The sequence below is a fragment of the Mytilus trossulus genome, chromosome 9 (assembly GCF_036588685.1).
Source record: "Mytilus trossulus isolate FHL-02 chromosome 9, PNRI_Mtr1.1.1.hap1, whole genome shotgun sequence".
Classification (NCBI taxonomy): Eukaryota; Metazoa; Mollusca; class Bivalvia; order Mytilida; family Mytilidae; genus Mytilus; species Mytilus trossulus.
In genome coordinates, this window is record NC_086381.1 from 76,785,035 (window position 1) to 76,797,371 (window position 12,337).

The following is a 12,337-nucleotide window of genomic DNA, read 5'->3' on the forward strand; positions in this document are numbered from 1 at the left end:
GCCTAAGAAAAAATTTCCTCAAAATAGGTAATTTTTTTGAATGACGTCATTGTTTGGTATGTGACGTCACGAACGTCAAGTTTTCATATTTTTTAGCACACCAAATGCAACTATAAAAAATTAAAAAAACACACAAATAAATACAATAATAAACAAATTATTTTTAAAACAAGAGCACGCAAATTGTAAGGTTACCCAGGTGCTTCGGATAAGTAGTTGAGCAGTTCTTTTAAGGCCCTTTTAAACAAGACAAAAGTAGAACTGAAGGTAACCCAGTGCTATGGATCAGAAAACAGTTCATATAATATAATACTCTTCTGTTAAAATATATGATAAAGCGTATAATACATGGCAAAATCCGTATCACATGCCGTATCATCCTCGACCTTGGGCTGATATTAATGTCTCGGGATGATACGACATATGATACGGATTTTGCTATGTATTATTCTCTATTTTTAAACTAAACTTTTTTGTAAAAAAATAAAACATCTTTTAGCGTTTTTGCCATTTCATGACATGTAAAAACAGACTTATATATCTGACAAGTTCACTTAACTAAGTGACAAGTAGACCTAATCTAATAAAGTGACAAGTTTTTGATTTGTTTATCTGTGTCATTATATGTTTGTCAACGGTTGATTGGGGTACCGGTTCATTTGATTTGTTTATCTGTGTCATTATATGTTTGTCAACGGTTGATTGAGGTACCGGTTCATTTGATTTGTTTATCTGTGTCATTATATGTTTGTCAACGGTTGATTGGGGTACCGGTTCATTTGATTTGTTTATCTGTGTCATTATATGTTTGTCAACGGTTGATTGGGGTACCGGTTCATTTGATTTGTTTATCTGTGTCATTATATGTTTGTCAACGGTTGATTGGGGTACCGGTTCATTTGATTTGTTTATCTGTGTCATTTTATGTTGGTCAACGGTTCATTAGGGTACCGGTTCATTTGATTTGTTTATCTGTGTCATTATATGTTGGTCAACGGTTGATTAAGGTACGGGTTCATTTCTGTATTCTATATAATATATTTGTTTTCTCTCGTTATGCTTTATCTTTGAACATAATGGCTATTCTGCAATAACTTGCTAACTGTATTCTGACGGAACATTGTTCTTTTCTGTAATCAGTATATTTTTACCCAATTCTTGAAATTTTGCAGTTATTCATTATATTTTAGCACCCCATTATTCTCTATTCTCTTTTTTGCCCATTTTACTCTATTCTTTATTTTTGCCCATTATTCTCTATTCTGTATACCCCATCCACACCCTCTTATATACCGTCTGTCTAAAGGTTGGGTGAACGTGAGGTCGGACGATCTAGTAAACAGAAAATAACTGAAAATTGTCGACTGTTAACGAAACTTTTAACAGGAGATAAATTCTTAGCAAACAGAGGATTTGACATATCAGAAAGTGTAGACTTTTGTGTGCGGAAGTGAAAATTCCTGCATTTACCAAGGGAACACGTAAATTATTTTTTTCTTGAAATAAAGCCAACAAGAAAATTAAGTGCACGTACATGACTGTTTTCGCATACAAGTTGAACTTGTACAAAACAAATATACTATTCTACAAAAAAACATTGCCAATTTACTTTCTGAATTTATATGTGTCACTGAGTTGAATCAGTTGTTCTACGACACCCTCCTCCCCCCATTCCAGACTCTCACTGAGATGAATCAGTTGTTCTACGACACCCTCCTCCCCCATTCCAGACCCTCACTGAGGTGAATCAGTTGTTCTACGACACCCTCCTCCCCAATTCCAAAAAAAAATGTATATAGCGTGAAAAATTATTTATTATTTTTGGCGATCAAACGGGGGGAGCCGGGTCTTATACGTCCTCTACCCCCTTTTTTTCCTTGAATCAACCGTTTTAAATGGACCCAATCAGTGTTTCACATTGGTCATAGTTGTCTTTGAAAATATTTGGAATCGTCCTTAAATGGGTCCAATCATTGTTTCAAACTGGTCCGATTTGTCTTTCAATCTAATCCGAGTTTCTTTAAAAGTGGTCCGAGTTTTCTTGGTCCGAATTGTCCCAATCCCGATATTCAGTGTCTCGTTTTGACAAAACTTCCGCGATGCTGCTATCGACAAACTGCCAACACATTCGTTTTAACTAAGAAGACGTCATTTCGAAGGCTTTTTAAGGGTAAGTTTTAAATATTTCTGTTATATCTGACTCATGTGAAGAAATGACGTACTCATTTTAGCTCATTTTAAAAATATTTTTGACATTTTTGACACAGCAACAGGTCGATGGACATATTTCCGGGTTTCCATATCTCTTCTTCTTCGCATTAAGACGAAATGTTCTGAACAAGTACAGAAGAAATGTTTAATTAATCATTTAACTAAGTGATTTTATGTTCTTCAAGGTAAAATTGTTTATGGAAACAAATTTGTAAGATAAAAAGTGCATTTAAAAAGTGTAAGAGTTTTTAGACACCAGGCAGCGCTGAAGTTTGTCATGTGTTAACAAGTATTGTTTTTTAAAAAGCTTGTATGAACCTTCATTTAGGGACGACATCAAAAGATCAATGAAGGATAAAACACTTTATTCAAATAGTTTGGGGGTGGGGGTTAAACTTGCTGTAAGTTTTGTTTATCCTACATCGATTTTACATATATACATGATATATCTATATGGGTCAATCAATTTTTCCAAAGTTAAGTTAAGAGGGGGGTAGGGGGGTCATTAAAAAAACTATCTGAATTAAGTTTTTTATCCTACATTGAACTTTTGATGTCGTCCCTTACAGAGGCGGAAATTAGGGGGGGGGCAAGGGGCCCGCCCCCCCCCCCCCTTTTTGGGAAAAAATTTGGTTGCTTATGTAGGGAATCACTGAAGCGCGACTAGAGCGGGCCTCCTCTTAGGTCAGTCAGTGGGCCCCCACTTATGAACATTTCTGGATCCGCCACTGATTTATAATGAGTATAGAATCAAAAGTGTGCATACAATATAAAATCTTTGTATTTGAAAATAAAAAAAAAAATTAAGAACTGATTATTAACATCAAGTTAGGTTCCTCATCCACAGGTTTGAGACAATACACCTTATCGCTAAATCTGAATCTGTCCCGCTCGAACTATGAACGTCATACAACAATCACGTTATCCATTTTGGCGTCAGATATTTTGTATTATGACGTCAAAATTTTACGAGAACCTGTGTGATGCCCAGTAATGGCCTGCAGACAAATAACGATAGGGTGTATATTAAAGATTTTACATTATTATTTACCACCAAAGGTATACATATAACTTTAATAAACAAGTTATTTCAGAAGATAACAGGTATACTAGTACTGTTACTGGGGGAATTCTTATAGATTTATATCTCCTCCTGTCATGAATTGTGTTGAAATAACCGGTTATTTTACAAAGAAACAATGTCTGTATGTCATGTATGTTATAACGCCTTTCAGTCATCACAGTGGGTCTCATTGGGGTCTAAGCGTGACACAGGATTGGCTGATTTTTGGTATTTGGACACATGACAGTCAAATTAGTGTGCCTGAAAACAGGAAACAAAGTTGAGCGGGACACGTAAAATTACTAAAAAAAGTAGAATCCTAATCAGGCCTCTACAATAACTTTTTTTTCAACTTGTCCTGTAGGACAAGTACATACCAAAATTTACTTGTCCGAATGAAATTGTTACTTGTCCAAAAAAATTCTACTAAAAATAAACTTAGTTGATTAAAGGAAAAAAAACAAATTTAAACAATATAACAGAATTTGATGTATTTCTTTTGAAATACTTTTCAAAAATATGAGTCAAGTACAACTGCGAAACTAGTCATGTCACAGGAATAAGGTTCTAGTTTCATCAATTTCAGTCTCATCAGACTCTAAACATGAGGCACCATCTGATAGGCCTGTACACTCATTAGATTTGTATTCTTTTTTTTTAAGTTGAAAAAAGTTTATTCAAATGCAATCAATAAAAAGAAGAAGATGAGCCATCATAAGGTGTGATTGCCAATGAGACAACTCTCTGCAAGAGACCAAATGACACAGAAACTAACAACAATAGGTCACCATATTGCATGTATTGTTTTTTTTCTACTTATAATCAAATATGATTTTGTGAATTTTATGGTAAATAAAAAAATTGTGAAAAAAATTACTGGTATGGTATTTATCATAAGGAACAGAATAACTTCAATAAGGTAGCAAAATGAGGTACTGGTTTGTCTTGGTCCTGAAATGTCTCCTGCCTTGTCAAACTGTCTATCAATCATGTCTGCTAAATATGTCTCCTACGGTGCCAAACTGTCTATTAAACTTGGAGCTGAATCTTTGGAGGTGATAACTGTGCTGTAAAGTTACCTTATCTACAAAGCATTCCGATCAGTAAGACTGGTTTCCAGGAAAAGTATACCTTTTAAGGTATATTGCTATCACGTTGGCGTCGTCGTCGTCGTCGTCGTCCGAATACTTTTAGTTTTCGCACTCTAACTTTAGTAAAAGTGAATAGAAATCTATGAAATTTTAACACAAGGTTTATGACCACAAAAGGAAGGTTGGGATTGATTTTGGGAGTTTTGGTCCCAAAATTTTAGGAATTAGGGCCCAAAGGGTCCAAAATTAAACTTTGTTTGATTTCCTCAAAAAATGAATAATTGGGGTTCTTTGATATGCCGAATCTAACTGTGTATGTAGATTCTTAATTTTTGGTCCCATTTTCAAATTGGTCTACATTAAGGTCCAAAGGGTCCAAAATTAAACTAAGTTTGATTTTAACAAAAATTGAATCCTTGGGGTTCTTTGATATGCTGAATCTAAAAATGTACTTAGATTTTTTTATTATTGGCCCAGTTTTCAAGTTGGTCCAAATCGGGGTCCAAAATTAAACTTTGTTTGATTTCCTCAAAAATTGAATAATTGGGGTTCTTTGATATGCAAAATCTAACTGTGTATGTAGATTCTTAATTTTTGGTCCCGTTTTGAAATTGGTCTACATTAAAGTCCAAAGGGTCCAAAATTAAACTAAGTTTGATTTTAACAAAAATTGAATTCTTGGGCCTCTTTAATCAATGTTGATATGCTGAATCTAAACATGTACTTAGATTTTTTATTATGGGCCCAGTTTTCAAGTTGTTCCAAATCAAGATCAAATTAAATTTTTCTCATTTCAGATTTCATAAATTAAAAGAAAATTTCTTCAAACATTTTTTTGAGAGGATTAATATTCAAATGCATAGTGAATTGCTCAAAAATTTTAAGTTCATTAGACCACATTCATTCTGTGTCAGAAACCTATGCTGTGTCAACTATTTAATCACAATCCAAATTTAGAGCTGAATCCAGCTTGAATGTTGTGTCCATACTTGCCCCAACCGTTCAGGGTTCAACCTCTGCAGTCGTATAAAGCTGCGCCCTGCGGAGCATCTGGTTTCCTCTGGTTCCGGACAATCGGACAAGCGTTATTGTCGAGGCCTGATAATTGTAATAAGCGTGAAATCAAAATTTGTTGTCAAAAGTAGTGATGACTTGTTTGTAGGTATGGTTTACAATCATCGACATTCCGTTAATGGTTTTTGCATTTCGGAAACATTATCCCTAAATGACTTCTGTACATAAATACCTAATTATAATAAAAAGAACAACAATATCCAGTCAAAGAGACCAAAGATCAAGAGGAGCATTGCAGGATTCTTCTGTTGAGAAATCTGATTTTTCATTCTGAAAGTAATAAAGACCGGGTTGGGTGGATCCATAAAACAATTCATTTTGAAAATGTAGCATAATTTAATCTTGGTTTCAGTAAAAAAATATACATGTACTTCCATTTAATTCAATACTTTTATACGCAAAATACGCACTGCCACAATAGCAGATAAAAGGCATATGCATGTGCAATACAATATACACAACCAAATATATAATCATATTACAACATCTTCATTGACACATATATATTGGCAATATCTTCCATGTACCCTTCTGTGAAAAACTAATTGCTGTACCCAGGAAGTATTTAAGAAATTCAAAAACAAAATATATGTTTTGCAAACTTGGCATGGACAATGAGTACATAATTCAGGGGTGGATTCAAGAGGTAAGGCAGTCATTTTTTTCTGGAATTTATTTTTGTTCATTTAGGGTCATTTTTGTCATGTTTTGCCTCCCACGCTTTGGCCAAAAATGTAGCTGTTTTTTTTTATTGATAGCTTTGTTCTGATAAACAAAAGATAGTCGTATTCATGCAAAAGTTTAAACTCGTATTAAGAGTTCAGGCCCTCGCGAGTGGGAGAGTCGATTACGGGGAGGGACTGAATTATTCGGGTTATTGGGAAACAAAAATCTTGGAGCCCTATAGTAACACGTCAGCCATGAGAAAATACAAGGATTTGTATAGTGAGACAAATCCTTGAAAATGTAGTATTCTAGTAGTTGTGCCGTTTACAAATTGAAAAGTTGCTGAATTTTTCGTTTCCGTTCTCTAACTTAATTTAGCCTCAACCAAATTTTGATAGTGATTTTTACCGTTCTTCAGTTATGTCCCTTTATAACTGTATATGATATGCGAGCGGGGGCAACTTCTGTGTCCCATGAACACAGTCCCAATTTATTTGACATTTTGTATATGGAATCATTATAAGGTGTACATGTCCAACTGGCAGCTGTCACCCAAGGTTGACCTCATTTTCATGGTTCAGTCAGTCAACGATATAACTCTATAGAGTTATTACAGAAAATTAACATACATTTGTTATTGTGGACTAAAAAATCAAAGAACTGTGATAACATATGTATGTTACATGTTTCAAAGGAAGAATATACATCATTAGTTTTGTTAAAATGTATACAAGTTCTATTGATATTACTATTGTCTTTATGTACATGTATACTCAACTACAGAAAGATATTTAACAGTTCATAGTTTGCCAATCATGCATAGTACACCTATGTTATTACAGAAAAAGTACAGGTATGTCTGTAATAACTAAAGGGTGTGGGGGGGCAGATGAAGTGTGCCTCTGGGTGTGGAATTTTCTGGCTGTGTTGATGACCCATTGTTGGCCTTTGGCTGTTTTCTGCTCTCTGGTTTTGGTTGTTGTCTCTTTGACACATTCCTTGTTTCCATTCTCTATTCTGTTTAATCTGTTTACATGTTGTAAATTTTAAAACTTTTTTTCAGATTTTGATTGACTGGTGGCAGAAGGGGTATGTTATATAAAGTGGCATTAAGGCCTTGCAGACAGACTTAACAATAACATGCTGAACTTTCAATAACAGTTTGATGAAGGCCCACATGTAATCCCATATTGACGGTTGAAGAACTTGTACAAACAGATTTCACTTTGGGTGTATAATTGTATTGATACTTAGTAATGGACTTTATTTTAACACGTTTCTTTAAAAATCATCCTTAACCATTTTTCATTTTTTTTTTAACAAGTCATGTTGAATTTGAGGATCTTTTAACAGATGTTTTGGAACTTTTACAATGTAATTTGTAATCAAAATTTTGAAGCGTGTATGGAAATTACAAGGAAAATAAAAATGTCATACTAACTGTCTCATTAAATATATTATTCAACGTACAATCAGTGCAATAAGGAAAGATATGAGATGAACATTTGTTTAGGGGCCAGCTGAAGGACGGCTCCGGGTGCGGGAATTTCTCGCTACATTGAAGACCTGTTGGTGACCTTCTGCTGTTGTATTTTTTTATTTTGGTCGGGTTGTTGTCTCTTTGACACATTCCCCATTTCCATTCTCAATTTTATTATATACATATATCGATATATGTGTAAAGGTAGAGACAGGGGTGTCCTGCTTTCCATTGTATAAAGCACCCTATATTTTTAGATTGTAATCGTGTACAGTGAATCTTAAAATATATATTTGATAAGGCCCAGATATTTTTACCTTTTAATTGAGTATGGCATGTATGGTGAATCTACAAATTTATTTTATAAATCCCCAAATATTTTTAGCTCACCTGGCCCAAAGGGCCAAGTAAGCTTTTCTCATCACTTAGCGTCCGTCGTCTGTCGTCATCATCGTCGTCCGTTAACTTTTACAAAAATCTTCTCTAAAACTACTGGGCAAAAATTTAACCAAACTTGGCCACAATCATCACTAGGGTATCTAGTTTAAAAAATGTGTCCGATGACCCGGCCTGCCAACCAAAATTGCGGACATGACTAACAATAAAATATAGGGGTAAAATGCAGTTTTTGGCTTATATCTCTGAAACTAAAGCATTAAGAGCAAATCTGAAATGGGGTTAAAATGTACAACAGTTTTAAATCTATCTGCCCTGAAATTTTCAGACGAATCAGACAACCCATTGTTAGGTTGCTGCCCCTGAATTGGTAATTTTAAGGAAATTTTGCAAGTTTTGGTTATCTTAAATATTATCATAGATCTGTAGATAGAGATAATTTGTTAACAGAAATTTAATGTTCAGCAAAGTACAATCTACAAAATAAGTCAACATGACAAAATTTTCAATTGACCCTTAAGGAGATATTGCCCTTTATAGTCAATTTTAACAATATTTTTCATAAATATTTGCAATCTTTTACAAAAATCTTCTTCACTTAATATACTGGGCCAAATAGAATTAAACTCTGTGAGTGAGCTACAATTTTCAATAGGGTATCTTGATTGAAAGATATATCCGATGACCCTGCCATCCAACCAACATGGCTGACATGGCTAAAAATAGAACATAGGGATTTACTATACAAGTCTAAGGGAAAATTGTAAAAAAAAACAATTTCAAATGGTCACAAGCCAGTAGCCTGTAATTCAGTGGTAATGTCTTTAGTTGCTGTACATGTATATATCATCTTGGTTTTTCGTTTCTTGATTTGTACACAAATCTGGCCTTAAGTTTGTCCGAGGATACAGTTATCGTCCTTTGATTTTCGTTGTCTACAAATATAGTTCCTAGTCATGCTGGTGTGAACAGTGTATAACTTGAAATTTTTTTTGATACACTTTCCAAATTGATTTCTTTATACGTTTATATGTTATGCATGAAATATAAAGTATGAGGATGAAATAACATGTGAAACAAAGATTTGGGTGATGAATTGTAATGTAAAGTAATGATTTTGTCCAGTTGAAGAAGGTCAAGAATTGGTATGTCTGAAGCTGTCAAACTGAATTATAGACCCCTTATAACATAGAATTGTCCATATTTTAAGTTAGAGCTGGTAGACTTTTCTATAATTTTGATATTATTTGTCCCAAAAGTAGTACACTACACTGTACAAATCTTGTAGCAGATGCGATTTTTAGCTCACCTGACCTGAAAGGTCAAGTGAGCTTTTCTCATCACTTGGCGTCCGTCGTCCGTCGTCCTGCGTCCGTCGTCCGTCGTCCGTCGTCCGTAAACTTTTACAAAAATCTTCTCCTCTGAAACTACTGGGCCAAATTTTACCAAACTTGGCCACAATCATCCTTGGGGTATCTAGTTTAAAAAATGTGTCCGGTGACCTGGCCATCCAACCAAGATGGCCGCCATGGCTAAAAATAGAACACAGGGGTAAAATGTATATTTTGGCTTATATCTTTGAAACCAAAACATTTAGAGCAAATCTGACATGGGGTAAAATTGTTAATCAGGTCAAGATCTATCTGCCCTAGAATTTTCAGATGAATCGGAAAACCCGTTGTTAGGTTGCTGCCCCTGAATTGGTTATTTTAAGGAAATTTTGCAGTTTTTAGTTATTATCTTGAATACTATTATAGATAGAGATAAACTGTAAACAGCAATAATGTTCAGCAAAGTAAAACCTACAAATAAGTCAACATAACCAAATTTGTCAGTCAACCCCTTAAGGAGTTATTGCCCTTTATAGTCAATTTTTAACAAATTTTCGTCAGTTTTTGTAACTTGTACAAAAATCTTCTTCTCTGAAACTACATGGCCAAATTAAACCAAACTTGGCGATAATTATCTTTGTGGTATATAGTTTGAAAAATGTGTCCGATGACACCGCCTACCAAACAAAATGGCCGACATGGCTAAAATTAGAACATATTGGTAAAATGCAGTTTTTGATTTATATCTTTAAAAGTAAGACATTTAGGGCAAATCTTTCAAGATTTAAATGTCCATCAGAATAAGATCTATCCCCTCGCAAATTTTCAGATGAATCTGACAACTGGTTATTGGGTTGCTGCCCTAAAATTGGTAATTTTAAGGGAATTTTGCAGTTTTTGGTTATTATCTTGAATACTATTATAGATAGAGATAAACTGTAAACAGCAATTTTGTTCAGCTAAGTAGGATCTACAAATAAGTCAACATGATAAAAATTGTAAGAGTACCCATTAAGGAGTTATTGCCCTTTATAGTCAATTTTGAACAAATTTTCGTCATTTTTGTAACTTGTTCAAAAATCTTCTTTTCTAAAACTATGGGCCATAATAAACTAAACGTGGCCACAATCATCACTATGGTATCTATTTAAAAAAGTGTCTAATGACCCCACCTACCAACCAAGATGACCGACATCAGTAAATACAGTAACAGGTGAGCGACACAGGCTCTTGAGAGCCTCTAGTTTTAATTTGAATTTATTGTCTAAAAGAAATGCACTACGAAATAAGTGTGTTATCAGTCCTTTCTCGTTTGAAGTGCTTTACATTTGTCATTTTGGAGCCTTACTTATAGATTGCTGTTTGGTAAAGGTTTTGCTCATTATTGAAAGCTCTCTGGTGAAGAGTCATCCCATTAGCAATCATACCACATCTTCTTACTTTTAACAGTATTTTACAAAAACAAGAAAAAACATTTCTGACTGACAAACCCAATATCGACAAATGGTTGCTACCAGCACTTTTACATTTTGATATTATGGATTAAGTGCTATAATGGCTCTGGTCCTTGTGATTGATTGAAAAATCAATGTTTATGACATTTCTGTGTAATAACTTGCAAAACATTTAACCAAACCTTTTAAAGTTTTCATATTTGTTGTTTCTCATGTCACAATGGAGGTTAAGTCTGATAGTGCAAATCTTCTTTTATGCTGTTCAGGAGTTATGGCCCTTGATTGTTTCAACAATGACATTAAAATGTAAGCAAAATGTGTACATCATTTTTACATCATCTATTTAAAAAAGAGTAAATTTGTTTTAAAGTTTATCTAATTTACTTGTATATGGTGGAATGTAATAAAAGGACAAGGTTAGAGGATAATTATAATTTGGAGAAAATACATATTTTATCAACATTAATATTTAAAGGTATTGGGGCAATCTAAATATGACATCATGATTTCAACAACAATTGAAATATTCCTCGTAAAATTACAACTCATGTATACAAACATGTTTAACCCCTCCTCATTCTTTATGTTCCTGTCCCAAGTCAGGAGCTTGTAGTTCAATGGCTATCACTGGTTCTTGTCTGTCATATATGTCTTTCGTAAATTGGTTAAATTGTTATAAATTAGGCCGTAAGTTTTCTCAATTGAATTGCTTCATATTTTTCATGTTGGGGCCTTTATAGCTGACTATACGATATGGGTTTTTCTCATCGTTGAAGGCCTTACCGTTGCCTATAATTGCTTACATCCACTTTATTTGAACATAAGTGGATAGTTGTCTCATTGGTAATCATACCATGAATCTCCTTATTTTTATAAAAAAATACAATGATTTGTCTTTCTTTTACAGGATATAATTAATGGCAAGTTGGGATAAGGTAAGTTTTTCTTCTTAAAAGTCAGTGGTCATGTGACCTATGTTGTTTATTAAATGTACAGAAAGGTACAGGCGTGCAGTATTCTTAGGGGGAGAACAGGAGAAATCAAAATGACTTCAGTGAAAAGAATTTCAATATACTAGTTCAAAATTCCAGGACACAAAAAAAGAGACATTAAATATCAAAGGACATTCACAACTCTTTTAAGTCGAAGAGAAACTGACGACGTCGTGGCAAAAAATGAAAAACAATCAAATAAATAAACATTCTTCAAAACATTACATAGAAAATTAAAGACCCTACAATACTAACCCCAACAAAAACTGAGGCTCCATCTAAAAATGATTCATAATACAATTGTCTAAAGATTTTTCTAAAAAAAAATCTGAAATTATAGACAATTTCTTTCCCTCTTCATAGTCATTGTATTTAATATAAGCTATTAAAACTGTAAACATGTAGCTTATTAAATTCAATTATTACATTTATAACACATTTTTATATGCTAGAGGAAAATGTAAAACAATTGTTTTGCTTACAGAAACTGCTTACAGCTGCAGAGCAGGGGAATATAAAAGAAGTAGAATCATGTGTAAAGAACGGAGCTAATTTGGAATGTAGAGATGATTATGTAAG

General features: G+C 33.8%; 1 long non-coding RNA gene across 1 annotated transcript; it reads left to right on the forward strand.

Annotated features, from left to right (window-relative positions):
• The first annotated feature begins 2,062 nt into the window (after positions 1–2,062).
• On the forward strand, positions 2,063–12,337 carry LOC134683431 (uncharacterized). The gene is made up of 4 exons (XR_010101022.1): positions 2,063–2,170; positions 7,169–7,335; positions 11,674–11,701; positions 12,243–12,337. It is a non-coding gene; the product is annotated as an uncharacterized LOC134683431 (long non-coding RNA).